Source organism: Hyperoodon ampullatus (assembly GCF_949752795.1).
Source record: "Hyperoodon ampullatus genome assembly, chromosome: 16".
NCBI lineage: Eukaryota > Metazoa > Chordata > Mammalia > Artiodactyla > Ziphiidae > Hyperoodon > Hyperoodon ampullatus.
The window spans coordinates 2,519,882-2,547,465 of record NC_136929.1 but is presented as its reverse complement, the minus strand read 5'-3'; positions in this window follow the sequence as shown (position 1 = coordinate 2,547,465).

The following is a 27,584-nucleotide window of genomic DNA, read 5'->3' as shown; positions in this document are numbered from 1 at the left end:
TGTGATGGCATCAGGGGGGTCCTTGTTTTGGTCCCACAGGGGATGTGTTCAGTGATGGCACAACCCAGGCACCCACGGACCCAGCTTGTGAACATAGCATCATCCCTCATAGAAGGGCTGTCCTTGTCCTTGGTGCTGTCGTACCAGCTGGAGCCCAGGATGTGGAGAGAGGAGAAACTAAAGGTGTTCAGTAGGGGCTGGGGGCACGGACTGTCCCTGCAGGCCTGGCTGTTTGCACTCGTAGCATGCTTGTGGTTAAGGAGCCTTTGTAGAGCAATAAAGTCAAAAGAAGGTCGTATGTGTAACATCCTTCCTCCCTCCCTCCCTTCCTCCCTCCCTTTCTCTCTCTCTCTTTCTTTCTTTCTTTCCTCTCCCTCTCTCCCCCTCCTCTCTCTTCCTCCTTCCTTCTGGGTTCCTGCTATAGGAAAAAAGACAAATTTGGGGGAACTGCTTGGCTTCTACACACCTAACTCTTCAAACTTTGCACTAATATATGTTTTTCTTTATATTTAATTTTTGTGACAACCAAATTGCATATGCCCTTAACTGAATTAACACAAATTAGACCTGAAAGGAATTGAAGAATGGAAATCCAGTATGTTTCTTGAAAGCTTCTTATTGCTTGAAGCACTCTGAAAAATCTCTCTTCCTTAGGGACGACACCAGTTAAAGACATATTAGAGTTAAATCCGGCAGCGTCTTTTCAAAGTGGGGCTGATTCATGACTGCTTCCGATCCTATTATTTCAGAACTCAAATGTCAATATTTAAAAGTAGGACTAGTTTCAGGCAGGCTCCTGGGTCTGAAAGGACGGATGGAGCCTGGTGAGCTAGGAGCTGACCATTACCGGAGGCTGACCAAGAGCTTGATGGACAAATCAGCATGTCAGGAGACGGTGTGGGAATTGTAACCTCACAGCCTCTCAGGGCTGGAGAGATCTTCCAGGACGTCCAGCTCAAACCTCCCCTTTCCCCTCCCATCCCCTTACTTAAATTCTTCACCCTGTTTGCAAATGACCATTGCACATCTCCAGTGGGTTGTGTTTACCTCCTGAGAACCCAGGGGCCTGTCAACAGCTGAGCCTCTAAGTAAATGCTTCCTTAGATGAAGCAGGACCCATCTCCCCGTGGCCCCCGCCTGTTGGTCTTGGCCACGCTCCAGAAAGCTTTCATCCTGTTTCCCCACTTGCAGGTCTCCAAGTGTTTGAAGGTGCGGCCCCTCCATCTCTTTAGCCGCCACCCCCGTGTAATGGATTCCTGTTCCTTCACCAGCCTGTCCCTTTTTTTCTAACTCTGAGACACAGATGGCTTCTTGAAGGCGCTGGTCCCCAAGTGGGGTCCCCAGGGCAGCAGTGTCAGCAGCACGTGGGAACTTCTTAGAAATGCAAATTCTCTAGCCCCACTCAGACCTACTGAATCAGAAACTAGGGCATGGGCTGGGCTCAGGCTCTGTGTTTTAACAAGACTTCCAGATGGTTCCTTCTCTTCTGGAAGCTTGGGAATCACTGGTCTAGTTTCCTGACTGGTCTGATGCAAACACATCACAAGTGGCCAGAGATACTGCCCCCACGGGGTGCAGGCTGTGGCTCAGGAGGACCCCGGGGAGAGACTGTGCATCCTCTGGGCAGGAGGGCCATTTTCAATATTAATCTCAGAAAAAATGCTCTGGGAGACTTGCTTCTGGCTACAAAGGACCTCCTGTGGGCAGCCGTGGCGCCTTCCTTCATGAGGTTGTAATTACCCTTTGGCTCCACTGGAAAATTCAACTTTCCATTTCTCTGGAGGCGGCAAAGATTGAATGGGAGCAGTGACTGTGGGGTGTAAGCCAGACCTCGGCATTGCGCGGGTTACGGGGAGGAGAGCTTGAGAGTCTGGGGGTCTGGGGCGGGGGTGGAGAAATTTTATCCGGAGCAGACTGGGCTAAGTGCTGCTGTGCAGCTCGCAAGTGGTGCCATCAGCAAACTGCGCCTGAGGCAGGTCACAGCTGTGCCCTCTCCTTGCAGGTATGACCGGGGTGCCCCCAAATCCCCAAATGGAAGTTTGACGGGTGATTCCTATACAGTGACATATAAATAAGGGAATCCCGGTCAATAACAAAGGAGAAAATACAATCTCCTTTCTTCCTCTTGTTCTCTAGAGGGCACATTGGATAAGTGGTCTCTTTATGCTTCAAAGATACCTAGGAAGGCAGATGGATTCCCCTCTTAAACCTGCTTCCCAGGTACACACTCATCTGCTGGGCCATCTCTTCCACGTGCACAGTGAGAAAACAAAATTGTAACCACTGGATTTCTTGACGGTGGAGGCTGGTGTATTTAACAGGGACTTGGGAAACCTCTGCCAGAATATCGTCTTAAAGATGTTCTTTGTATTCTAATAGATACAAGTATGTTGACTCCCAAACTCCTAATCTTGGGACTGACATATACACACTACTATGTTTAAAATGGATAACCAACAAGGGCCTACTGTATAGCACAAGGAACTCTGCTCAATACTCTGTAATGACCTATAGGGGAATAAGATCTAAAAAAGAGTGGATACATGTATACGTATAACTGATTCATTTTGCTGTACAGAAGAAACTAACACAACATTGTAAGTCGACTATACTCCAATATAAAATAAAAAAAAATTTTTTAAGTACATTGACTGCAATGTGAGGCTGGTCCCCCCACGGAGCCGGTTTTGGTGGTGTTAAGATGTGGTCCTCGGGGTCTGTGATTTGACCTCCCACCTGCCCCACTGGGCAATGCTTCAAGGCCACTGGGCCTTTCCCTCACCTTCTGTCTGGGGAAGCCGGCTGCTTCTCAGGTGTGTCTCTGGCTTGTTGGAGAAGCTCTCTACACCGTCCTCTTGCTTCCCTCACCACCAGGCAGTGTTAATCTCTGCCTTCCTCCCTGTCCCTTGGGGATTTGCTAGAATGTGGATCACATCGGGCTATGCTACCTGCTCCATCTCCCCGGGTGCTGTCAATGCCTGGAAGGATGGACAGCCAAAGCCCCGGGCTTTGCACAGTGACTGGCGCGTAGCCAACGCCCTGGAAAGAGTGAGAACCAGCGGTGCCCGTGCATCACTTCACTCCTGCCGGGACAGCCAGGTCCTGGGACGTCTGACTCATTCTTCTGACCCTTTTCCACTTTCCAAAGGAAGGACGCCTTTCTCCGGAGTCTCTGTGCTGTGTCAAATACAGAGCTGAGTGGCCATGGCTCCCTTCCACTGCGCCTTCCTCAGCAGATGGCCGCGATCATTCTGGGCCGCAGGAAAGACCGCCACCCTCGTCTTGCTTGCAAGAGCGTGGTTCTCAGTGCTGAAGCAGAAGCCCCCCAAAATAAACCAGAGCCTCAGCCAGGCAGCTGTGCTGGGTGATTTTTCATTTGTCGGAGGGACTGTCAAAACTCATGGTCCTGGGAGAGTGCTTTTCTCACTGTCATGGTTGAGATAAATTCCCCCAAACGCTACCATGGCCAAGCTGCCAATTCCACATTTGCATTTAGTAGTTTAGTTACAAATTAAAGATGTTGCCAGAACGCTTTGGTTTGGGAAGGTAAATTGTAGTAATTATACTGGGACACAGAAAGGCATACTAAATTTGAAGAAAAACACACTGCCAAGACTCGAATCTGTCGTTCAGGGATGATTGTGCACGTGTGTCTTGCACCGAAAGAGGTGTATTTGCAAATTGGTCCTGTCTTCCTCAAGGCGAACATGCCGAAGTTAACCAACTCCCTGTTGACCGGAAGCGTCTCAAGGATGGCGGGGAACTTTAACGCAGTAATTAAACGTTGAAATCCACAGAAGGTTCTCCAGGGCTTGCTGGGGATGTTATCGAGTGTCGCCAAGTCTACACCAGAGGAAACGCAATCTGCTTGAGGGCCCTGCATTCACCCCAACGGTCGATACCGGGACAAAGAAGCCCCACACTGGGCTTTGTCTAGTGACTGTTCAATAAAAGTGCTTTGCTCGGAGAAGACAGTGCAGCTCCCAGTTTTGAGGGTTTGATATATATGGATATTAAACTCCTCATCGGAACTGAGGGCCCACTGCTTCTGTTTCCTTTGAGAGACGGGCGAGGTAATTGGAAAGCCCTGGCCGGGTCCTTGTGCTGAAGCAGCATAAATCTCCAGGGGCTGACGGGCAGACAATGGTCACCCTCCTTCACTATCAGGGTGGCCCGTGTCTGAACTATTTATTAACCGAGATGTGAATGGGCCAATGAAGGGCCAGTTTATATGTTATCCAGAGAGATGTATTACAACTGCCTTAAACATCGATTTCCCTCCTTCGTTTGTTCTTGGTGGCGACATAGACGCAGAGATCTGCAATAATGTGGGCGTGTCCTTATCAGATCTTGGATATTTCCCCAGACTGTCTGCAACCATTAACCTTGCGTATTATCTGACTTTGGTGATTAGTACAAGGCACATAAACCCGTATTGATGGCCAGTCTTGGTGGAGAATGGTGAGCTGAGTTATTGGAGGCTGGATTTTGCTGACTCTGTGATACAAACGATAGTATTATGCCGGTGCCACAAAATCGCTAATCTGTCATTTCTTTCATGGTGTTGTCCTCGAAGTGGTACCTAAGTGTGTGGTGTGGCTGCCCCAGGGCTGTGCTCAGAGGAGAAGCTCATCAAGATGCACTGATACCAACCCACAGCCCTTCCTGGAGCTGTGCTGGGGAAGCCGCGTGTGCCGATTCTCGTGAAGACCAAGCCACTGCACTCTTGTTTTCCAATCCTCACTCCGTTCCTCCTGCTTCATCTGCCATCTCCAGTGGGCAGACTAGTGGGGTGACACCTTGATCATGTGCACTCAGACTCAGAGGCTTCCTGCCCTGGTGACGACAGTCTGAGTGGCAGCTTCCTGTGTGGTCCTTCTTTGTCTCCAGCGACTCAGGTCTCCAGACCCCTGTGAAAGTGGGCTCCCTAAGCTTGCTCATACAAGGGAGCCCCAGGCAGTGGCCCCTCACCTAAAAGACAAATGATCCCATGTCTTTGTAGTGTGGGATGGATGCTGAGCCAGGACCAAATTCCCAACCTGCATAAGGCATCAATGAAGGGAACTTAGGGCCATAGCACTTTAAAAGGTGGAAAGGGCTGGAATGACTGTGTTGCCCAGAGAAGCATGACATCAACAGGTGGCTAGTGGACCAACCAGCACACATCACGTCTTCACACTTCTAGCCCAGAGCCTTCCCATCCCTGGGTCATCCACAGATGCTAAAGGCAGCAATTTGAGTGCCGGCGAGCCTTGTTCAAAGCTTGGGTTTGCCCAGATGTTGCTGGACGTGGCCAGCTCCCCCCTGTTCCGTGCCTGTAAGTGTGGTAGGTGCCACCGGGGAACAGCAGCTCGTGGAATTTGGGTGGGTGGACGGGCTCATCCCCGCAGGCAGTGAGGAAGAGAGAGCCTCCATTAAGGGATATTTTCTTCTAAGAAATTTTCAGTTAAAATAGGCATTGACTGTGCTTGATAAGGTATTTATAAACTCTGAAGTATGAATGATAGCAACATATAAATTAAATATAATTATCTAGGCACAAAGCCAAGCCTGACCATCCATCCAACACCCACTCTCGGCAAGGTGCGTGATGCTGGCACCAAGGTGTGGCAGCCTTCACGGCAGATTTTCCAGGGCGGCTTTTATGGTTAAAAGTCCTCCTAATTAAAAGAAAAATTTCTGACAGAAAATTTCAAATATATGAAAAAGAAGATGACAGTATAATGAACCTGGTTTTGGGTATCACCCAGTTTGTGTAATTAACCATTTGTGGCCAATCTTGTTTCATCCATATTCCTTCCCACTTATCCCATCTCATATTTTTTAAACAAATGCAAGATGTTATTTTATTTGTAAGCATTTCATGTGTATTTCTAAAATATAAGCACAAACTTTAATATAATAATAATACTGACATTATCACACCTGAAAGGCTACCAATGTTCCCTTAATATCATCAAACATCCAGTGTTCAAATTTCCAATAGTCTCCGACTATCATTTTGGACAGTTTTTGTTTGAATCAAAATCCAAATAAGATCTGTAGGTTGGAATTCAGCCTCTTTTAATCTGTATGTTTTCTCCACCATCGTGTTTTTCCCTTTTGCAATTCATGTGTTGAGAAAATGGGGTTGTTTGTTCTACAGAGTTTCCTTCAGTTTGGATTTGGTTGATTGCACCTCCATGGTGGGTTTAACCTGTTCTTCTATCCCCTGCCTTTCCTCCAAATTGCTGGTTGGATGGGAAGGTTCTCAGTGGGGTGTGTCACTACTATGCAAGGACATGTGGCCGTGTCTAGAGACATTTTGGTTGTCACAACTGGAGGGGGATGCTACTGGTATCTAGTGGGTAGAGACCGGGGATGCCGCTCACCACCCTAAATACACAGGACAGCTCCCACCACAAAGAATTATCCAACCAAAATGTCAGTAGGGCTGAGGCTGAGAAACCCTGAAAGCTTGAACAGTTAGGTGAAGACTCAATAAGGCCGTTTCATAGGTGGTGGTGCAGTTTTCCATCAGTGGGTGGTGCCCTCTGGCTTCCCCCATGTTTGTGATGTTGCAGTCCTTCTTCCCAAGGCCTTTAGGAGTTACAGAATGATGATGCTCCAAGTCTGTCAGTGTTGTCTCATGGCTGGAATACTTCTAGAAAGAATAACCTCCTTAAAATGCTCCTTTGAAATAACCTCCTTTGAAATGCTCTCTTAATTGTATATTTCACCATTCAAGCTACATCTCCAGGGCTGGCCCTTATAGCCAGAAGTGGAGTAAGAATCCTTTGCCAGATTATCTGTTCTCAATATTGGTCTATAACTAGAGTCATTATAACTATGGAACCATGACTCTCTTTCCTTGCCTTCAAGGTGATTTCTAATAAAAATAAGGTGATGAGGTCGACACGGTCAGTGGGCAGCCATAAAGTGTTTAACAATGCAAATCGATAAGATAGACATCACTGACAGCACAGATGAACCGCAGTGAGGTTGTACCATCCTGGAGGTGGGTGTTTAAAAGAGAAGCATCAGTTTGGTCTGGGGGGATGAAGCCAGGGAGGGGTGTTGTCTGGAGACCTGGGTTCTAAACCCCAGCTTGTCTGGTTGGTGACAGGGAAAGAGCGTAGATTCAGGAATGAACTCTCTGGATTAGAATATTGTCTCTTTGATGGCCTGGATGTGCGGCCTTAACGGAATCAACTTAGTTAACCTCTCTGAGCCTCATCTCCTCATCCATACACGGGGATATAGTACTAGTACTAATCTCCTAGGGGTTCTGATGGTTCCACAAGTTATCCCACACGCAGTAAACACTGCCAGCTTGTGTGATTTGTGACATGGGGGAGGTGAGTGGAGGGCTTTCCACTGTCCCGTCTCATTCTAGCATTCCGTCATGGTGACCAGAGAAAGCTCGATGGGAGACGTGGGATTTGAGCTGGGCCCTCAAGGGTGGGTGGGTTGGGAAGCTGGGAGGTGTGAGGAAGGCCCCCGATGGCCGGAAGGCCAGGCATCACCCAACATGGCGGCCTTTGGATGGAAAGCGCCCAGGTCGCAGGGGAAGAACACCTCAGAGATGCTCTCCTGCGGTTTCGGTATAAGTTGGAGGTGGCACCAGGCAGACTCCAGTGTCTCGGATGTTCTGTTTGGGCTCGTAGGAGCGTCTTCTTTGTTATGCCTGCCCAGGTCTCTCCTCTCAGCCCCGGAAGGAAGCTTGGACTGTGACTTCTGATGCTCGGGATGAAGGAGGGAGCTGTCATGCTGCTACCTCTCCCTAGACCACAGGCGTGGACCCCAGACCCTCCCAGGGGGCAGGGGCCAGCCCTGCAGTCAGAGCAGGCACAGCCAGGACCCACCTTCATCACCAGGTACTGAAAGTGTCATTTAGGGGTGAACAGGCGCTGAAGTTCTGTTGTATTAGAGACTTGGCTTGGGGAAACGCCTTCCTGATTTTACATGTGCTGTGAGCCAACCTCATTCCATCGGGGAAGAAACAGAGGCCTGAGTGGTGAAACTACTTAGCCCTTGCTGAGAAGCTAGTTAGTGTCAGAGCCTCTGCTTTGTCTTCCAATTCTGAGATGGTGACATCAGAGTCAGTCCAGAAAACTCTGTTTTTCCAACTCATTTCCTTTCCATCCACCCTATGAAGTATCCTGTAGGTCCCTTTGCTAAGACAGCTCATCTCTTTTGCAGACTGTGGTTTCCTGCCTGCCTCTTTCCCCGGCTGCTCCGGGTGGAGCCCTTAGCAACACGGCACCTATTTCAGGCAGAGTCGGCGCAGGTGCAAATCAGTCATTGTTCAGCTTCCTCCTCTTACCCTCATCAGTGACTTCTCTTCCTGCGCCCGCTCGGCCCCACACTCCCACTTGCCCCAGCTCATTTAGAGTAAGATGTACTTTCTTTTATTTTTGCTTCAGTCAATCCCCAAGAGTTTAAGATTTTTGGAAGTGCAGGAGGTGTATAGTGTTTTCTAGAAAATGTTGAAATTTAAAAATATTCATCATTCATTAATTTGCTGTTTAATAGTATGTGTATTTGCACCAAAATGCTCAGTGCTGCATGTAATGCATGTAGGGCTGATCACGGACACACATTTCTTCGAGGATGCTTGGTCCCTGGAGATGCTTGGGCTGGAGGACCTCTCACGTCCACTCCTGAACTGCGAGCTTGCTGAAGACCTGGTTTGCCAAGGGAGCCTCAAATGCACCATGAGACCCATGTAAAGTTGAGCAGGCTGTTTCACGCCTCTGTGAGATTGTTCCTCCGGGCTCGGAGCCTGTGCAGTGGTGTGCTGCATTTTGGAGTTTAACCTTCTGGAATTGTCTTCAGTTTGGGCTTACCAGCACCAAGAACTTAATTTCCTGATCATGTAGGACCCCAAGTGGCCGGGTTTGGCTTCCTTACCTCCCTCATCCTGTCTTTCTTTTTTTTTTTTTTTTTTTTTTTGGTTGCGTTCGGTCTTCATTGCTGCGCACAGGCTTTCTCTAGTTGCGGCAAGCAGGGGCTACTCTTCGTTGTGGTGCACGGGCTTCTTGTTGTGGTGGCTTCTCTTGTGCAGCACAGGCTCTAGGCATGCAGCCTTTAGTAGTTGTGGCATGCGGGCTCAGTAGTTGTGGCTCACAAGCTCAGCAGTTGTGGCTCGTGGGCTCTAGAGTGCAGGCTCAGTAGCTGTGGCCCATGTGCTTAGGTGCTCCATGGCGTGTGGGATCTTCCCAGACCAGGGCTCAAACCCATGTCCCCTGCACTGGCAGGTGAATTCTTAACCACTGTGCCACCAGGGAAGCCCCCTCATCCTGTCTTGATTTGGAATGAAAATGCTTCAACATGCTTATTTTATGTCAGAATTTAAGAGGATAAAAGCCTACTTGATGGGGACAACTGAATTTCAACGATAGAATGAATCACAAGGAATTTATTAACACATCTTAGGTACAGATGTTAGGCTGGGGATATTAGTTGGCCATATTTGACCACTTTTGACCTATGAAAATGACGGCTCTATCAGTCTGATACCTGTAACTATGTGGTCACTGTAGATTTTCTTCCTCTCTGGTTAGAGTGAAGTTCTGCTTTGCTCTCATCACTAAGATACAGGGAAAACTCGAGCCAGGACTAGTGGGTAATAATGGTTCCTGATGGACCAGCTCCTGTTTCTTTCCTCGGTCCACTGATGGGATCCTGGTTTCTTTTCTGGTCCACGTCTCAGGCTGCCCACCTGCCCACGAGCCAATTACGCCTTGTTTCAGGGCTGATGTCTGAACTGCGAAGGGCCTCCCCAGGCACCCGACGTGCCCAATGCCTGGTTTCACCTCCCACTGGCCCAGGGATTATGGGTCTGTCTTAATATCCCTATGACCCCATTTCCTCACAGCTCAAAGGTAGTTATGAGTGCCTCCAGCCTCGGGACGGCTGCTGTGAGCAGACAGAGAGATTAATATATGGACCTATTCGTGGTACTGGCCACCCTGATAAGGACTCGGTCTGCGTTAGCTGCTGTTACTTTTATTAATAGTGAGGTCAGTACTTGAAAGTGACCCCAGGCAGGTTTGTGACCTGCCTGGGAAAGGTGAAGAGAGCTCAGGAATCCCGCCAGGAGTTTCCAGGCTCCTTACTTCATCTGGATGCTGAGCTAAAGGAACTGGGGCCCAGAGAGGCTGACAATGGAAAGAGCCATGGATGCTAATAGCGGCTGTGCTGTGTGTCACTCACCTGGGGCCGGGCTCCGTTCCAAACTTATTTCTCCAACAACCATGAGGGAGCTGCTGCCGTCACGCCCATTCGTCGGATTTGGAAGTCGAAGCATGGAGAAGTTACGGAGCTTGTCCGAGGTCACATGGATGCTAAACAGCAAAGTGAGGGTCTTCATACAGGGTGGTCTGACTCCACATCCAGCACTGTTACCTCTCTCACATCCTCACGTCCACCACGCTCTTCTCTGAGGCTGAGTTTGTTCTGCCCAGCGGCCCCCAAGTCTGGGACATGTCATCAGAGGGGCTCTTTTATCTTTGATGACACACCTCACAACTCCACGGGGATGCATCTGAACACCTCTGTGCTCAGGGCAGTGACTGGGGAGGTGGCCATGGTTCTCCTTTGCTTCTGCTGAGAAAAGGGTGATTGGGGCCTGCACCATCCCTGACGGCCGCACCCTTCCACCCACGACTCAGAGCTTTGACTCAGAGCTTCTTCCTGTGTGTGTTTCCTCCCCAGAGGCTGTCAGGATTTAAACATCTAGATCCTTGCTTCTCCTGGGCGCTTACTTTACATGAATGCCAGCAGGCGTCTTTGAATACGATGGCTACCTGTAGAAGCATTGCCAGCCTAGAGGCATTCAAATTCAAAGGGTTAAAAATATTATAGCAGCCACATGGAGAACAGTATGGAGGTTCCATAAAAAACTAAAAATAGAGTTGCCCTATGATCCAGCAATCCCACTCCTGGGCATATATCCCCAAAAGACAAAAACTCTAATTCGAAAAGATACATGCACCTCAGTGTTCATTGCAGCACTATTTACAATAGCCAGGACATGGATGCAACCTAAATGTCCACAAACAGATGAATGGACAAAGAAGATGTGGTATATACATACAGTGGAATACTACTCAGCCATAAAAAAGTGAAATAATGCCATTTGTAGCAACATGGATGGACCTAGAGATTATCATACTAAGTGAAGTAAACCAGAAAGAGGAAGACAAATACCATATAACATCACTTATTTGTGGAATCTAAAAAATGATACAAATGAACTTATCAAACAGAAATAGACTCACAGACATAGAAAATAATCTTATGGTTACTGAAGGAGAAAGCAGTGGGCAGGGATAAATTAGGAGCTTGGGATGAACGTGTACACGCTACTCTATATAAAATAGATAACCAACAAGGACCTACTGTATAGCACAGGGGGCTATATTCGGTATCTTGTAATAAGCTATAATGCAAAAGAATCTGAAAGAGTGTGTGTGTGCGTGTGTGTAACTGAATCACTTTGCTGTACACTTGAAACTAACACAACATTATGAATTAACTATACTTCAATTAAAAAAAATTACAGAGGTCAGTTAAAACAGAGCTCACATGCACAGCAAAGCCTGCCTCTGTGGTCTCCGGTTTCAGGGCTTTGGGAAGCGGCCCTGCAGGCTGGCCCTGGCTTATCTGCGACGTGGGCTGGAGCTCTGCAGAGCGTCCCTTCCCTGAGGTGCATGGAGCCGCGGGCCCCTCCCTTAGAGCACGTGCAGCTGTTACCTGAACAGAATCCTCCCTGGTGACTGTGTCCGTGGGACGCGACTGTCCCTCCGCTGTCGCGGGAAGCCCTTGGCGCACGTGTTCTATTTGTGTCGGGACCTCCCCGAACCCCTTCGCCCCTGCTGCCTCCTTGAGGACCCGCCTGTGCTGCTCAGGTGCAGGGCGTCCCCACCTCGGATGCAGAGCTGCCGGCTCCCTGCCTTCCAGCTGCCCCTCCACCCGCCGTCCTCCTCCTCCGTCAGAAGTCAGAGGTTCTGTTCAAGTGACACGTGCACGCCCCCAGCACCCTCCCCGACACACCCCGTTCAGACGCCACTGGCTCTCTTGCCCCCCAGAGGCCTGCAGGCTCTGTCGTTTTAACTATGGTTAAACACACAGAACGTAAAATTTACCATCTTAGCCATTTTTAAGCGTGCATTTCAGTGGCATTCAGTACATCCACAGGGTTGTGCCATCATCACTGCCAGAACTGTCTCCATCCTCCCAAACGGAAGCTCTGTCCCCATGAAACGCCGGCCCCCCATCCGCTCCCCCAGCCCCCGTGACCACCACCTACCCTCTGTCTCTGTGGATTTGACGATGCCAAGTCTCTCGTATGAGTGGAGTCAGACAGTCCCTGGTTTGTTGTGTCTGGCTTATTTCACTCAGCATATTGTCCTCAAGGTTCATCCATGGCGTAGCATGAGTTGTAATACCTGCTGTATGGATGGACCACGCTTTCTATCCATCATCTGTTGGAGGACACTGGGTTGTCTCCACTTTCGACTGGTGTGGATGCTGCTGCCATGAGTATCTGTTTGAGTCCCTGCCCATGGGTCCTCGAAGGCCACGCCCCTCCCCCAGGCTTTCTCAGCTGCCGTCCCACACGGGCGCCAACTCCACCACCTGCCTGACCTCCACCTCCCTTCCAAGGCTCAACACAAGTTTCTCCATCCACAGGGGCTCCTGGGCCGCTTGGTGAGTGTGTGCGCCCCCATGAGTTGCCATCACGCCCTAGCCCACCGCTGTATCCTTCTTACTTGTTTAGCCCCACGTCCCAGCCTCAGGTCACTGAAAGCTATGATTATGTGTGAACCCTTTGTGACCCCAACGGATAGCTTGGCATTGACTGGATTAACAAAGAGAGAATCAGACGCTGCGGACAACTTAGTGATGCCTCATCTTTAAATTCATTTTAACCTCTACTCTCACCGCGTCCCTCCTCAATATCCATCCCTCTTTTCTCTTCGGGGCCCCAACATCTATGACACCCTCGTTCAGGAGGAATCACTGGGGTGCTCCATCTCACAACCACAGCTCCTTTCTGCAGACGCTGAAAATATCACCCGACGTCCAGCGGCTGGGTGGGTGAGCCAAGGGCATGGGGCTCCACGGGCAGGGAACTTGCCCTGGGATGACCGTGATGCCTTTGTTTGAAGAAATTCCAGGCTTTTATTTTCATGCAAGAGAATGTGAACCCATTCACATTGGGAGAAATTATGGCAAAATAAATAACGGAAACCACTTTTCATTGACTTCTCAGGTCATTTGACCTGACCCCTCATCTCAGTGGTCAGCTCTTTGGCTAACTACTGATGGTACAAAGAGATTAGTTTTGCATTTTCGCACTGATTTCCTTACTCGTCAATTTCTTGGTTTTATGTTCTCAAGTTTGCCCTGGACCCACAACAAAAGCTTGATCCATCAAGACAAAGGCACCTATTTGTCACTAGCCAAACCACATACCCAGGAGAGAAGCAGTCACAGGTCAGCTTCTTTGGGGACCACAGCCAATCTAACAGATATTTGTTTGACCAGCACTCTTCCCGGCGGCCCCCATCCATCTGCAAATCCTGCCATCCCACGCAAAACAGCATCTGCGGCACCAAGGCTGGAAGGATATTACCAACCGTTATGAGGAATCTATCCCTGATGGTTAACAACTGTCACTCCGGTTACCACCTCCACCTTCCGCCCCCATCTCTCTGTCTCTATTTTTAAACCGATGAAAGCAAATGGAGTGAACTCTGCTTTTCCTGCAGTGCATCTGTGGGTGGTAGCTAAGGTGACATATTAAATGACCTCCCTGGGAGCCAGTTTTGCAATAAACCATTTAGCGACTCTCAAGTCTGTGTGTCTGTGCTGGGTAGTTATTTGTTTCACTGAGATTAAAGAACTCTGAACTTTCAGTGTGTGCTATTTATTGTATTGAGCTGTGTTTAAAGGACATCTACTGCTTTTCCATTGATGGGAGTCTCTAGCTAACAGCACTTTAAAGAAGTGGAAAATGCTCAGTTATCACCCGATGTGAGCGGGATCAATAGTAGTTTAGTAGCGTCTGATAATTGGAGGAGCTGTTGTACACAAGAGCTTGTGTCTCCTTGAGTGACTCTGTTGTCCATCATCATCTGATAATCAGACCGAAAATATGGTGGGGAATTTTCCTTTTTAAAATCAAGCTTGTGAAAAACATTTGAAATAATGATGAAAAAAAAATCCTCATTGTTCAACTCAGCAGGGAGGAAAATCCAGGAGCTGGGTAGCTTTCTGCTAGACAGACGAAAACCAGTAGGTATGTACAGCATCAGGAGATGCAGCCAGAAAAGACTTTGTATTGGGAGGGCATCTGAGAAATTTGGTGTCAGAGCCTGCAGTTGCCACTGTTCTCAGGCCCTCCTCCCATCCCTCCCCCCTATCCTGGGCAGGGGTCACGGCACACGAGGAGCTGTGGTCAGAGTCTGGCAGTGGTCGCTCCGGCGTTCTGACCACATCATGGGGTTTCTGTGAACCCTCTGCCTGGGTCTAGGAAGGCCTTCAAAGAGAAGAGTTCTATGGCGTAGTCAGGAGGCATTAGAATTCCAATGTGAAAGCACATCCTAACCTGTGGTTGTGAAAACTCTGGAAATCTCCAAGTTCTTCTCTAGGTTAATCCTTCACCCAGTCAAGGGTACCTCAAGCCCTGCCCCAGGGGAGACCCTATTTTTGGAGAGATCTCAGCTGTGATCCTCCACCATCTGGGGCCCTCGTGTCTGGTCATGCATGCCTTTTGTTCTAGAGAAGAAAGGAGGAAGAAGTATATGATGCAGCCTCGCTCTCCAGGCCTATGGGGTGGAAGCCGTGTCTCGGCTCTCTCGACCTGGGGGCCCACAGGGGCTCTAGAGGCCTCTCTGCCCTTATAGATCGACCTTGTCCAGTTACCTCCAGTCACAGCAGGCCGGGGTGAGACAGGCTGGCTGAGCCAGACCCCGTCCAGTTTGGTTTCTGCTGGACTCCCTGAGGTCTCTGAGCGTTTCAGAGTCCCGCCTCCTCAGGAACAAACGCCCAGTACCCCCAGGACTTGAGAGCCTGATCAGCAGGCCTGTCTGCATCAGCCCCCGCTGGACCGTGAGCTGGTGGGGGACCAGGACCACGGTCCAAGCTCGTGTGCTCAGGACGCCACGTGCTTTGGGTGCAGGGTGTGTGGATACCCCGCGAGCTCTAGGGCGATAGAACTGTTCTCTAGAATTGCTATTTTCTAGAGTATACACGTTTGTGTTACTAAATAACTTCCTGATTGAATACCTGTCCATTTGTGCTGGGGTTTCTGCAAGGATATTTTAGATGCTGGCCCCCCAGAAGACATGCTAGAGCTTCACTCGATAACCTAGGTATTGACTCTAAGGACAGAAGTTTGTGTTCAAAAAGACGCCAGTCTGCTTCCTAGCCCCAAATCCATTATGACAGGATTTGCTGAGAATTTTACCCGAAGGGCTGTCCTAGCCTAGAGCCCTTCAAGACGATTAAGTTGCTGAAGTTCTAATAAGACTTTCTAACAAGTCAGATGCCCATAAAGAAGCCCAAGACCCCGCAATATGCAGCATGATTTTCAGAAGAGGAAGCATCCCTCATCTCTTCAGTTGGCAGCAAAGAGGTGGACACTTACTTTTCCTCTGACGTGTTATTCTCTATTTTTGAAGGCGGGGAGGCATTCAGTGATGGGAGCCTGTGCTCTTCCCACGCCATCCCCTCCTTTGGGACTCTCCCCGACTCCACACTGACGTTTCCTCTCGAGCCTGAATTAATCTCTCCCTTGTGGTCTCTTGATAATTGCTAGCACAAAATGCCTTCCATTCACCTCTGGTCTGTGTCTCACAGGATGACCACTCTAGGGGTCCTTAGCCCAGTGCCATGCAAATAAGGCACCCCAACACAGGGCCGATGAAGTAATCAGTAAAGCTTCCCAGCCTGCTGCGTTCAGATGGGGGGCTGAAAGGCCCCACTCAATTAGGGTTTGCACGTAGAGAGTTGTACTTTTCACTGCTCTTGGCTTCCGGTCCCCTCCATGGCTAGTAGGAGGGTGGGAGGTTGTGAAGGATACTAGTGTGATGGAGGTTAGGAAGACTATTGTGAGGGGAACCAGTGTGAGGGCACCAGTGTGAGATACTAGTGTGAGGGGTACTGGTTGAGGGGTGCTAGTGCTAAATCCTATTGTGAGAGGTAGTGAGGTCAGGGGTACTGCAGTGAAGGACACTAGTGTGAGGTATGATCGTGTGTGCCGGAACCAGTGTGAGGGGCACACATGTGAGGGGTACTAGTGTGAGTGGTCTCAGTAATCACAGTTCATTCTCTGGTGTCAATTGTCCAGTCGGAGTCATAAAAACAGCCAATGGCCGTTTTCGGATGTGTATTCGTAAAAGGAAGGATATTTCCCAGTCTCTGCCTTTGTATCCCTTGCTACAGAAGATCTCAATTTTTTCCTGCATATATGAACAGGTATAATGCAGTTCCTTTTATGGGTAACTTTTAATCTTAGGTCAATTCTGTTTGTTTTTTCTCTTTTCTCTGCTTTTCTTGGAAGAAATGCATAGATTTATGTATTTTGGAACAACCATAGAATAACATACTTCCAGTGAAACTCGTGTTCAGCAACTATTTACATCTGGTAGAATCATTCTTTTGTGATCTCATCTTAAGATTATTAGTATGAATTGCTTTTACAAGATTTTACATAGTTTGCCAATTACTGCCTTCAACAACAGTCCGTCGGGCCTGTCCCTAAGTAACGTTTCAAGGAGAGAAGGATGCTGAGGAAGGCGGTGGGAGACCCAGGTGGGGTGTTCATTGTAGGGCCTGCCACGCTCTGGACCCTCCTTCCTGGGAGGGGTCTCGCCAGCTGTTTGCTCACCGCGTGGCCACCACCACTGCAGGAGACCCTCTGGAATCGCCTGGTTTCAGGCAGAAGCCTCAGCTTTGAAAACCAGGACTGGTGTTAAAGGTGATCGTGTAATCCACTTGATGAGAGTTTCCTGAATTTCACCGACTGGGGCTCTGGCAGCTGGGCAGCTTCCGGGAAGCGGCATCCAGGGGGGCGGATACGATGCGAGTGAGCGCGCCTGGTCTGGCCTCTTTGCGAAATTCGGTAACAACTTGGCAAAGAGTTTCTTAACATGCATCTCACAGCCAGGAGCCTCCTCCAGAGCCGGTCCAGATGCAGGAACAGATGAGTAATTAGGTGGCTTGGAGACAGAGGGGCAAAGCTGACTCTGGAGGCGTGAGTAATGAGGGGGATTAGGAAAGGTACCGCATCATACATGGGGATTCGGTAGAGTCAGTGTCACAGGTGGTAAAAGGCAGCTGAATGAAGATTGATCTGCGCGGCCCAGCCTTGCGTGCAGGGCCCACGTTCTGTGGCCCTCATCCTGAGCACATCTTCCGCACCGTCGCCTAGGTGTTCTCACTCACGCTGCCGGATTCTTAGCTGAAGTGCTCGGCGGCTCACACCGCACCCGTGAAGTGAGTGTATGAACGATTCCATGTCCTGTCACACTTGAAACTAGTGTGAAACCTCCTGGCACGAAGGAGGGTCTGTAGCAAGCGCCCTACCTGTGCCTGGGCTCCGGCCTCACCGGGGGCGTCTCCCTGGGGGGTGAGTGTCTCCTCTGTGCTCCCTGAGTGACTCAAGGGTTTCCGATGGTTCGTTAGGTGGAATCAGTGTCTATGTTTATGGGATCAAGCTGGGGAAGCACGTACACGTGAGTGAGTGGCTATCACTTTACAGACATAAGGTACAAGGAGGTAGAACATCACTACCTAAAAGGAAACCATTAGCCCCAGGAAACTGACACGGCAGCACACGGAAAATTCCTCTCCCTTCTCACCCTCCCTGTCTCCCTCTCAGCCCTTCCCCCAGTCACCTCCATCCTCCCAGCCCATCTCAGCCCCAGCCTCGTCCTCTGAGAAGGCTCAGACTCCTTGGACTGGGTGTGACTGGACCATCACTTTCTGCCTTCACTGTGCCCTTCCCCGCCCCTGCAGCACACATCACAGCTGTAATTCTGCATTTGTCTGTGTGAATACGGTTATTTTCTGGCTCTCCCACTGGATGGCGAACTCTATGAGGACATGGGCTCTGCCTACTTTTTTGCTTTACGTCCCCGTACTGAGCACAGGGCCTGGCAATTGGGGGCTGCTCACTAAATGTGTGTTGGATGGATAGGTGGATGGATGGATGAATAGGTAGTAGGTAAATGGATGGATGAATGGGTGGGGGGATGGGGGGATGGATGGATAGGTGGATGGATGCATGCATGAATGGGTGGATAGATGAATACATGGGTGGATGGGTGGGTGGATGTTTGGATGGATGGGTGGATGGATGATTGAAAATGAATGAAGAGGAGACTATTCTATGATGACTTTCTCAACACATCACTAAATGTACTTCTCTTTTCCTCTGTGCAGCTCAAGCACACCAGGTTCTCACGGGCTTTCTTTGAAACCTTGAAAGAGATTCTACCTAGCTTTTGCACATAGTTCCCAGAAGAAGCCTGTAAATTGTGTGCTGCCTCCATTTTACAGACGGGAACACTGAGACTGAGCGTGACCTGCCCACAGTCACGTCCGGGCTTCTGTCCATGCCCTTCACACCCACGGCCATACCCACTCCCCAGCGCCTGGCCACGGGGAGGTGCCCACGCTGACAGGGCAGTTGTGGTGGGGGGTGGGGGCGGCGGTGGGGTCTGGGCAGTGTCTGGAATCCTCAGTGTCTGTGTCCTGCCTGACGCTGAAGGCCTGTTGGAGGGCTCGGTTGTCCCACTGGAATGTTCTCCCTGCTCCTCACACCCTGTGAAAGCGTCCCCCTTCTGGCCTCCTCTCTGCAGCAGATCCGTGGAGGATGGGTTTAGCAAGACTACTGGTCTCTCATTGTCCTAGAATCCTCCCCAGGGATTTAGCTGAGAAGCTGCGTGCCTGGCTGTTGCTCCTTCTGTAGCCTGGTAATAAACAGCGACTTTATTTCTTGGGCCTGTCATGACCCACTTAGACTTTGCAAAATGCTTTGAGAACCGATCTTTACCCAGACCCCTAGATATATTTCTGTGTTCTTTGATGGCATTTTTCCAGAAGTGAGCAGAAATTTATGAGCGTGTCTGTAGAAAATGGAACTTCCAGAGGGTGCTAGCCAAATGAAGCCGCCAGTGTCCATGCAAGGTCTCGGCGGTGGGCGCATAGTCAGAACCCAGCTGGGACTGACGTAACTGTGGGTTCACTGGCAGGGCCACCATCTTCCTCCCAAAGACAGCCCTGGCAGTGCAGCCCTGAGGAAGGCATGCTTTGGCTGGGCCTCCGGGATAATAATACACCTCCTACTTGTGTGAAATAAACTAGGCATAAGGACCGAGATTAATGATATGCCCAGTCCCGGCGTAATCACTAAAATTAGCAGAAGCAAGGTGCGTAATGCAAGTAGTAAAAGTCCTTTTTTCTGGTGCCCCTGAGATGAACTGAATGGTCCGGTTAATGAATAATGCCAAGCCTGTTAATGAGAACAAGGATGCTTAAATGGGGAGGCTGGAGGTTGTCTGCTGAGTATTACCCCGCACTTGCGGATGAACGGCGTTGGGGGTAAATGTGAGAAACGGCTCTCTGCCTCCTTCTTTCTTGTCCTCCTTCCTCTCTCTCTGTTCCTTCACTGGGCATTTTACAAAGCGTGATCGGCATCGAGGGACTTAGAAAAATATAACCCTCAACAGAAAATAAGAACGGCGACATCGCCTAGAAGAACATGCCATAGGCCCAACGTCCCACGTGGAAGGGGAGGTGGCCTCATTTTTTTTCTCTGCAGTGGCTGCAGGCACCTGGCACAGGTACAGAGTCGACGCGCCAAGCTGCGCCGGCCGGGCGCTTCCTTCATCTGGGCTCGGTGTCCCCGTCAGTTGCATGGCAGATCATCAAAATCAATTCCTTGCTGATGTTTGCGACAGCCAAGTGGGTCAGCTAGCGAATGACAGGCACCATTCACAGCAAGGTGGTTGTTATGTCACATGTACGATTTTGTAGGAATTTAACACCAACCAAAATAACAGGGCTTCCCTGGCAGCGCAGTGGTTAAGAATCTGCCTGCCAAGGCAGGGGACATGGGTTCAAGCCCTGGCCCGGGAAGATCCCACATGCCGCGGAGCAACTAAGCCCATGTGCCACAACTACTGAGCCTGTGCTCGAGAGCCTGCGGGCCACAACTACTGAGCCCACATGCCACAACTACTGAAGCCTGTGCGCCTAGAGCCCGTGCTCTGCAACAAGAGAAGCCACCGCAATGAGAAGCCCGCTCACCGCAACAAAGAGTAGCCCCCGCTCGCCGCAACTAGAGAAAGCCCGTGCATAGCAACGAAGACCCAATGCGGTCAAAAATAAATAAATTTATAAAAACAAACCAACTCCTAACCAAGAACACAATTTTCCTGCGTTAGTTTTACTAACTCTCCTGATGCAGCATCCTCTTGAGTGCTATAGAACCCAGCCCTGAGTCTGTCTTCAGAGGAGATGACCGTCTTCCCAAAGCAGCATCCATGCCCATGCCCAGCAGGACAGGTGCATTTCCAGCTGTTTCATGGAAAGCTTCCAGCTTCCTTCCACCGTCCTCCTCTCCCTTGTTGTCTTGGCCCCTGAACAACTGTGTCAGAGTCACATCTGTGGAGTGGCCTTTGTCGCTCTCATCTGTCTTTCCTTCCCTCATCCCTGCTCTCCTTCCACATGGGAAGCAGCTGGGGCAGGTGGAGGTGGGGGACCAGTGTCAACAGCCTGTGACCTACTGGTGCCGCTGTCCTCCTGGCCTGTCTATAGGGCCAATGAGACCAAAAGTGCCAAGCTTAGGATGAACTTTGAAATCTGCTCTACGGAATGGGAGATTTTTAAAAATTAAATTTTATTTTTTGTAATTACCTTCCAAATCTATAGAAAGCCAATCAAGAGGATATCACAAATCTTTATATTTTTCTTTCAATTCTCTCCAATCTTAATAACATCTCTGATGGGGGCAATGCCATCTTACTTGTACTTCATTTATTCTAAAATAGATATTTTTCACATTTGGCAGTTTAAAAATCAGTTGCATCTGACCATCCATGGCACCTTGTAATGACAATATGTATTTTTCTTCCTAGCGATGCACAAGATATTGGTGTATCTTGTAACTGATGAGGTCCTACGTTTAATTTAAAATATTTTTATGGATGTGCCATCTCGTGTCCCTGGGGACAAAGTTGGTTCCTGCCACTCCACCCTGCCCTGAGCTCCTGGTGCCACCTTCCCGGGACAGGGACAGGGCAGTGGCACAGAGCAGCCTGATCTGTAATTCCTGAGGCTCACAGTCAAGGACAGGTAAAACACCACCGTCCTGATTTTCTAGGATTCAGTATTTTTCTGCAGTGTGTGTGTGTGTGTGTGTGTGTGTGTGTGTGTGTGTGAGAGAGAGAGAGAGAGAGAGAGATTTTGGGGTCGATGGTGAGTGAGTAGATATAAAATTTTTTCGGAAGCCGAACAGGTTTATCCTTTAATTTTATACTCCGTTTGCTATTTTGGACAGCTTCTGGTAATTTCTGGCTTTAATGCACTGGACGCCTTCCCCCTCCCTCCCTCCTCCCGCTTCACTTCTTGTCTTTCCCGTCCTCCCCCTCTCTTCCCGGCTCTTTGCCTGCATCAGCTGCGCTGTCGCTTCTTCTTCTTTTTTTTTTTTTTAATTAATTTATTTATTTTGCTTTATAACAAATTTAATCAGCTGTACATATACATATGTTCCCATATCCCCTCCCTTTTGCGTCTCCCTCCCACCCTCCCTATCCCACCCCTCCAGGCGGTCACAGAGCACCGAGCTGATCTCCCTGTGCTATGCAGCTGCTTCTCACTAGCTATCTACCTTATGCTTGGTAGTGTATATATGTCGCTTCTTCTTAAGCTCACTGCCCAAAACAGCTCTCTCCTGCCCCTATTTGGTCAGAATAAAATGTGCGTCTTCTTGGTGTTTGATTTGGAAATCTGACTGAAGCTCTTAGCTGCTTCCCCTTGAAGTTCAGCTGCCTTTGCTGCTGGGTTGTTGTCCGAGAAGCTCTTGCAGGCACCCTGACTTCCTGTCTCCTTCGAGAGTCACAGCCACTTGTCACGCAGGGTCCTTGCTCCGTGGGCACTAGGCTCCGGCTTACAAAAGGAACTTCAGCCCCAGTTCTTTTGGAAGCTCCCTGGGCAGTCATCTTGGGCCAGTATTTCCCTTGAGGGGTGTGGTAAATGAACACTACCTGGACCCTTGCAAGCCCTCCCGGCTACGTCCTGCCCCTAAATCCCCTTCCTTAGTTGGGGTGGACAGTGAAGGCAGCAAAGAGCCAGGTCCTATTTCTGCTAAAGTAGCAGAGAGTAAGCCAGGGCAGGAGAATGCACCCCGGTGAGTTCTAGGGGCTCTCATGTTAGCAGCTGAGAGAGCTCGTCCTTGGTTGAGCTGGCGGTGGACCAAAGGCCCACCCGAGATCCCGTCTGGCCCCGTGGACATCTGGGCGCCCAGTGACTGGCACAGCGGGCCCACCTGTCTTCAGCTGTCTTGGCTTCTCTCAGTAGAGAAGAAGCCCACCGCACCTTTCAGGAAGGCACTCCCGCCCACCAGGTGAGGCAGAGGACCAGGGAGGAGGGCTCCTCGGCCCGCAGGGTACGTGTGGGAGACGGGGTTGGGGTCTCCGCTTCCCCACGACGGGCAGATTCTGCCCCCAGCTCGGCGGGAGTCCCTGCACACATAGCTACATTCAGTACTGTACTGAACGCAGCACTGTATTCTCCCAGCCTCGATTTCTGACAGATTGGCCGCTGGTGGTTTTCCTGCAGACCCCCTAGTGTGCATCGACTGGCATAACTGTTTGCACAGACCTGCAGAGGAAGCTGGCACCCTGTGTCCAGGTTTACTTTTAGAACCATTACTGGCGATGACAAGTTGACCTAAAATTTGAGCCTGCTTTTACGCACCTGGTTGAAGGTGGTCAGGTCTGCTCCTGGGCCACCCCACTGGGCCAGGCAGCTTCGGTGGAGGCAGGCTACCACGCTGTGGCACGACTAGTGATTGGATCTGCCGGCCTTGCCTCTCAACACGCCTCCTCCTACGTGTGTGGACACTGCTTCTGTGCTTGGTCCTACTTACACGGAAAACCACTTTTAGGGATGTGGCTGCCATCCTGCTTCTGGGCCTTAATTTTATGTAGGTGGAATATTAGAGTTTGGGATTCATTGGGGGACATCTTGTATTTTGCAACAGAAGGAAAAATGTGAGATTAAATAACGATAAAAAGATTTGGAAGAATTTCAGCTCCATAAAAGGGGCGTCTGCTTTCCAGTCCCAGGAGAAAGAGGCTTCCTTTCTCTTCAGAATATTCAAAATCAGAAAGCATTAGAGTTGGGGGCTTCGCTGGTGGCGCAGTGGTTTGGAGTCCGCCTGCTAATGCAGGGGACACGGTTTCGATCCCTGGTCCGGGAGGATCCTGTGAGCCGCGGCTGCCGCGCCTGCCGCGCCTGCGCTCTGGAGCCCGCGGGCCACGGCTCCTGAGCCCGCGTGCCTGGAGCCCGTGCTCCGCGGCTGGGGAGGCCACCGCAGTGAGAGGCCCGTGCGCGGCAGCCGGGACCCAACCCCAAATAAAAACATATATAAATAAATAAATTAAATTAAATTAAATTAAAAAGAAAGCATTAGAGTTGTAAGTTTGATTTTACCTCTTTTCTTACTGTTGTTTTTTCTCCAGCAGCAGCTGGAGGATTTCTACTACTAGTATTTTGTTCGAGACGTAATTTCTCCTAGTACTTAAAAGATTATTAAATAATGTTTAAAAAATCTAAAGGTAAAATACATTCACTCTTAGGTAATGGTTTACATGACACATTTTTTTGGAACTGGATACTGCTCTTTTTACTAAAAAATGCATAGAACCAGCTTTAAATAGAGTCTTGGCACCAGCCTTGTAAAATATTTTACTGTGTGCACAGGATAGGAGTGCATTTTCCTTTACGTATTTCAGTGTGGTAGTTTTTCTTCCCCGGCCAAGCCGATCCACTTCTGGGTCTGTTGTTAGCAATGTCAGAAGCTGCAGGGCTGGAACCGGGGGGTGGAAGGGTTTTTCCATTCTGAGTTCCGTTGCACTTCCAGCTTTTGCAAATAGATGGCACTTTTGACTCACCCAAGAACAGCCTGACCAGAGCTTCGCACAAGGAGCACTGACAATAGTCTCTGTACAAGTCACACATGTATTTGCTACTATTCCCGGGGAGGCTGGAGAGATTAAAATTAAGCCTCTCCGAAGACAGCAGTATTGCATCTCTCTTAACTGCTAAACCCTTAAACACACAACAACCCCAGGTATGAAAATGAGCACATTTTATTATCTGTTTCTATGATTTTTATTCTGCATTGGTGCGTGGCGATCTTTGATCCGGAAAAGCAAAAGAAAATGGTGTAATGAAAGTTTGATTGGAAATAGCATTGTCTGTGGCTGTGAATGTTTTTAGTGACTAATTTCTTACAAAAGGCCCTTGTGAATATTTTGGTTTCCTTTTCTACCATCTGCACACGTGTGTGCAGGCGCGTGCGCACGTGTGCACACACACACACAGAGGAGGTTTACAGCCCCTCACACATACACAGAGGGGAAAAAAATCCGGCTGTTGTCTTGCAAGTGTTACTTATCATATTAATTAAAATCTGGTGACACGATAACACCACCAGCTGTGTGGGAAAGCGAGGGAAATTAACAAACGTTTGATTTGTTGTCTTGCTAATGTGACACTTATTATACAGGTCAGAATAAAACAATACCTCAGCCAAAATATGCTAATGTGTGCGGAACTGTTGCAGTTGTAAAAACATTGGTGTTTATTATAATGAAGCAAAATAGCACATTACCTTTAAGAGAATGAAGTGATCTTTGAATCTCATGGCATAACTAAAATTTTAAACATTAAGTTGTTGGAAGTAAAAAAAATGCATTAAAAAACTTTTCCTACATAAGTTTTGAAAAAACAATATGAGAACTTGTTTTAAATAGTTTGAGTTCCAATAAAACACATTTGCTGTTTTGTGTTTAAAGTAGTTTTATTAGGGTAAGAGACTGAATTCTATAGAACATGAGCAAATTGCAAATGCTGTCGGTGCTTTATCATCAATTAGTCAAACGCATAAAGATGGGGGTGGTTTAAAATTGGGTATGACTTATGGAGAAATAGTAAATTCACTTACTCATCATGGAGTTTATAAAGCTCCTACTAAGAATAACAGTTGAAATAAAAAAAATAGTATAGAAGAGTATAGTACAAAAGGGTATAATTTTAAAGGAATTTGTTACTGCGACATGCCCCCCTCTTCCTCATTGGGCTCCACCCACCCCCATCCTGCAATTAAAAAAAAAAAAGCACACTTTTTCAAAACACTAGGCAAACTTTTTCCCTCCTCCATCACGTTCTGAATCAGCAGTTAGAACCCGTGTCTATATGTCCGGGCTGGGGTAGGGGGTGGAAAACAGGAGCGATCATTCATATCATCCATTCCTTGGAGATCATACTCAGCATTGTGCACCTACATTCTCACAAGAACATCTGATTCTTACCTTCCTCAGCGCTTTCTCATCCCAGCACTGTACCTTTTCCTTCCTTCCTTCTTTCTGCCCCTTCCGCTGTTTGATCCTGGGGTGTACGAAGTCATACATTTGTCTGGCAATCTTTGACGGCAGATTATGTAGATGTTGCCGAGAGAGCACCAGTCATTGGGAACTGAATTTTGAACGAGCCATGTAGATCAAGGGTCAGTCAGGTGCTGGGGTCAGATGGGGTGGGGACCACTTCCCAGGTGGGAGCATTATGGTGGGAGACCAGGAAAGGGCAGGTGCTCCCAGAACAGCCAAGCTTGTGTGCAGATTCAGAACCTCTTGCTTCCCTTGGGGCCCTGTCCTTTGCAGTGCGAATACTTTCCATAAAATGGGTCTAGAAGCCACGTGAGGTGGTGTGCGGTTCCCTGCGAGGCCACCTTGAGTCTCAGCACACACTGTGGGTCTCCACCGTGATGAATACAGTTTCTAACTTGCGTCACTGTAGCTTCCTTTGGCAGGGGAAAAATTGTTTTGTATCTGTTTATCACAATATCCTGAATAATTTCATTCAAAAAGCAAAGGGTTGATAATTAAGTCAAAATGGCAATTTCCGAATGCCGAGGGCTCTGGTACGGTTTGGGCTCTAAGTTGTAACTTTAGAAATGCTTCAATAACACTTGGCTTTCGAGCTACGTATTCGAGCTCCACTGAGAGGGACCCTTGTCGCTGATTAAATCTATATAAATAAACACGTCTGCGTCTGTGGAGAGCACAGCGCGATTAGGTTCAAAATATGATACTGTGTACACATATTCTCAGCCATTAGGAGGTAATTTTCAGCTCTGTTCAAATTGACAGAGCACAGAGAGGTTAGCTCGCCAACAAAACTTCCTTTTCTCTAAATCCAGTAGCTTTAATTAAGCCTGCACGACAGATCGGTCATTTCAAAATACAAAGACGTTTAACTCTGGCAGAAAAAAATAGTTTATCTAGCTTTGAATGGATTTTTTTTTGTGCTTTGAAGAGCTTGTTTTTTCCCAAACATTAAATTATTAATGAAAGAGCAAAAGCAATAAATCGGGGACAATAATAAATGTTAGAGTCGTGGCTGCCAGATACACATTGGAAGCAGAAGAAAATTTCCAGTATTCTTTAGGTTTTTTCCCTCGCGCCCTGGGAGATACGTATAGATTCAGCGAGCAAGCTTTTGTGTAAACTTCCCACCTCGGGCTTACCTGGAGCAGACCCAGAACACGTTCAGTCACATTGAAGAGCACCAAATCAATAACAGAGATATCCAGAGGATGATTTGAATCTATTACATAAATGTCATCCGAACACCATTATATATATTAAAAAAAAACACTTAACGTTGATGAAAAATCAAGTATGTTATTCTATTAGAGTAAGATGATTGAACTGGGAAATACAGCATTCAGGCAGCATTATTAAATAGTTTCCGAGTCTGATCTCGTCAGCAGGCCCCTTGCCTACCCCCATGAGGAAGCCAAAGAAAAGAAAAACCTATTTGCAGTGGTCATGGGAGTAAGGTGAGTCCTCGGCATCATAAGACAGGCTGATCTTTCGAGGCTGTGTTAGAATTTATGAATGTATGTGAAAGCCAATGGCTGGTTAAAATTATCTACTTAAAAAAAAATAATTGCAAATCACCCGGAGGACGGCTGTTGAGACTTTGGATGTCTCTCTGCTCACCTTACGCGTGTGCTTTTCTCAAGGTGCCCAGCCAGAAACCCTCGGGAATATTCCAGGGCAGGAAGTGTGCAGATTCACCTTAGAAAGGAAGGACCTGGCACGTTTTTGACCACATCTTGTGACCGGTTAACACCGTTGTGGCCGAGTGTGTGGAGCTACCAATAATAGCTGTAACCAGCATATTTGCATCATGTGTTTTACACTCTTTCTCCATCTCGAGAGGGAAAACAACCTCAGGCTGATGTATGTCCCGATCTGAAAGAATTTTGTCAACTGGAGAGAGCCCTTGCTTTT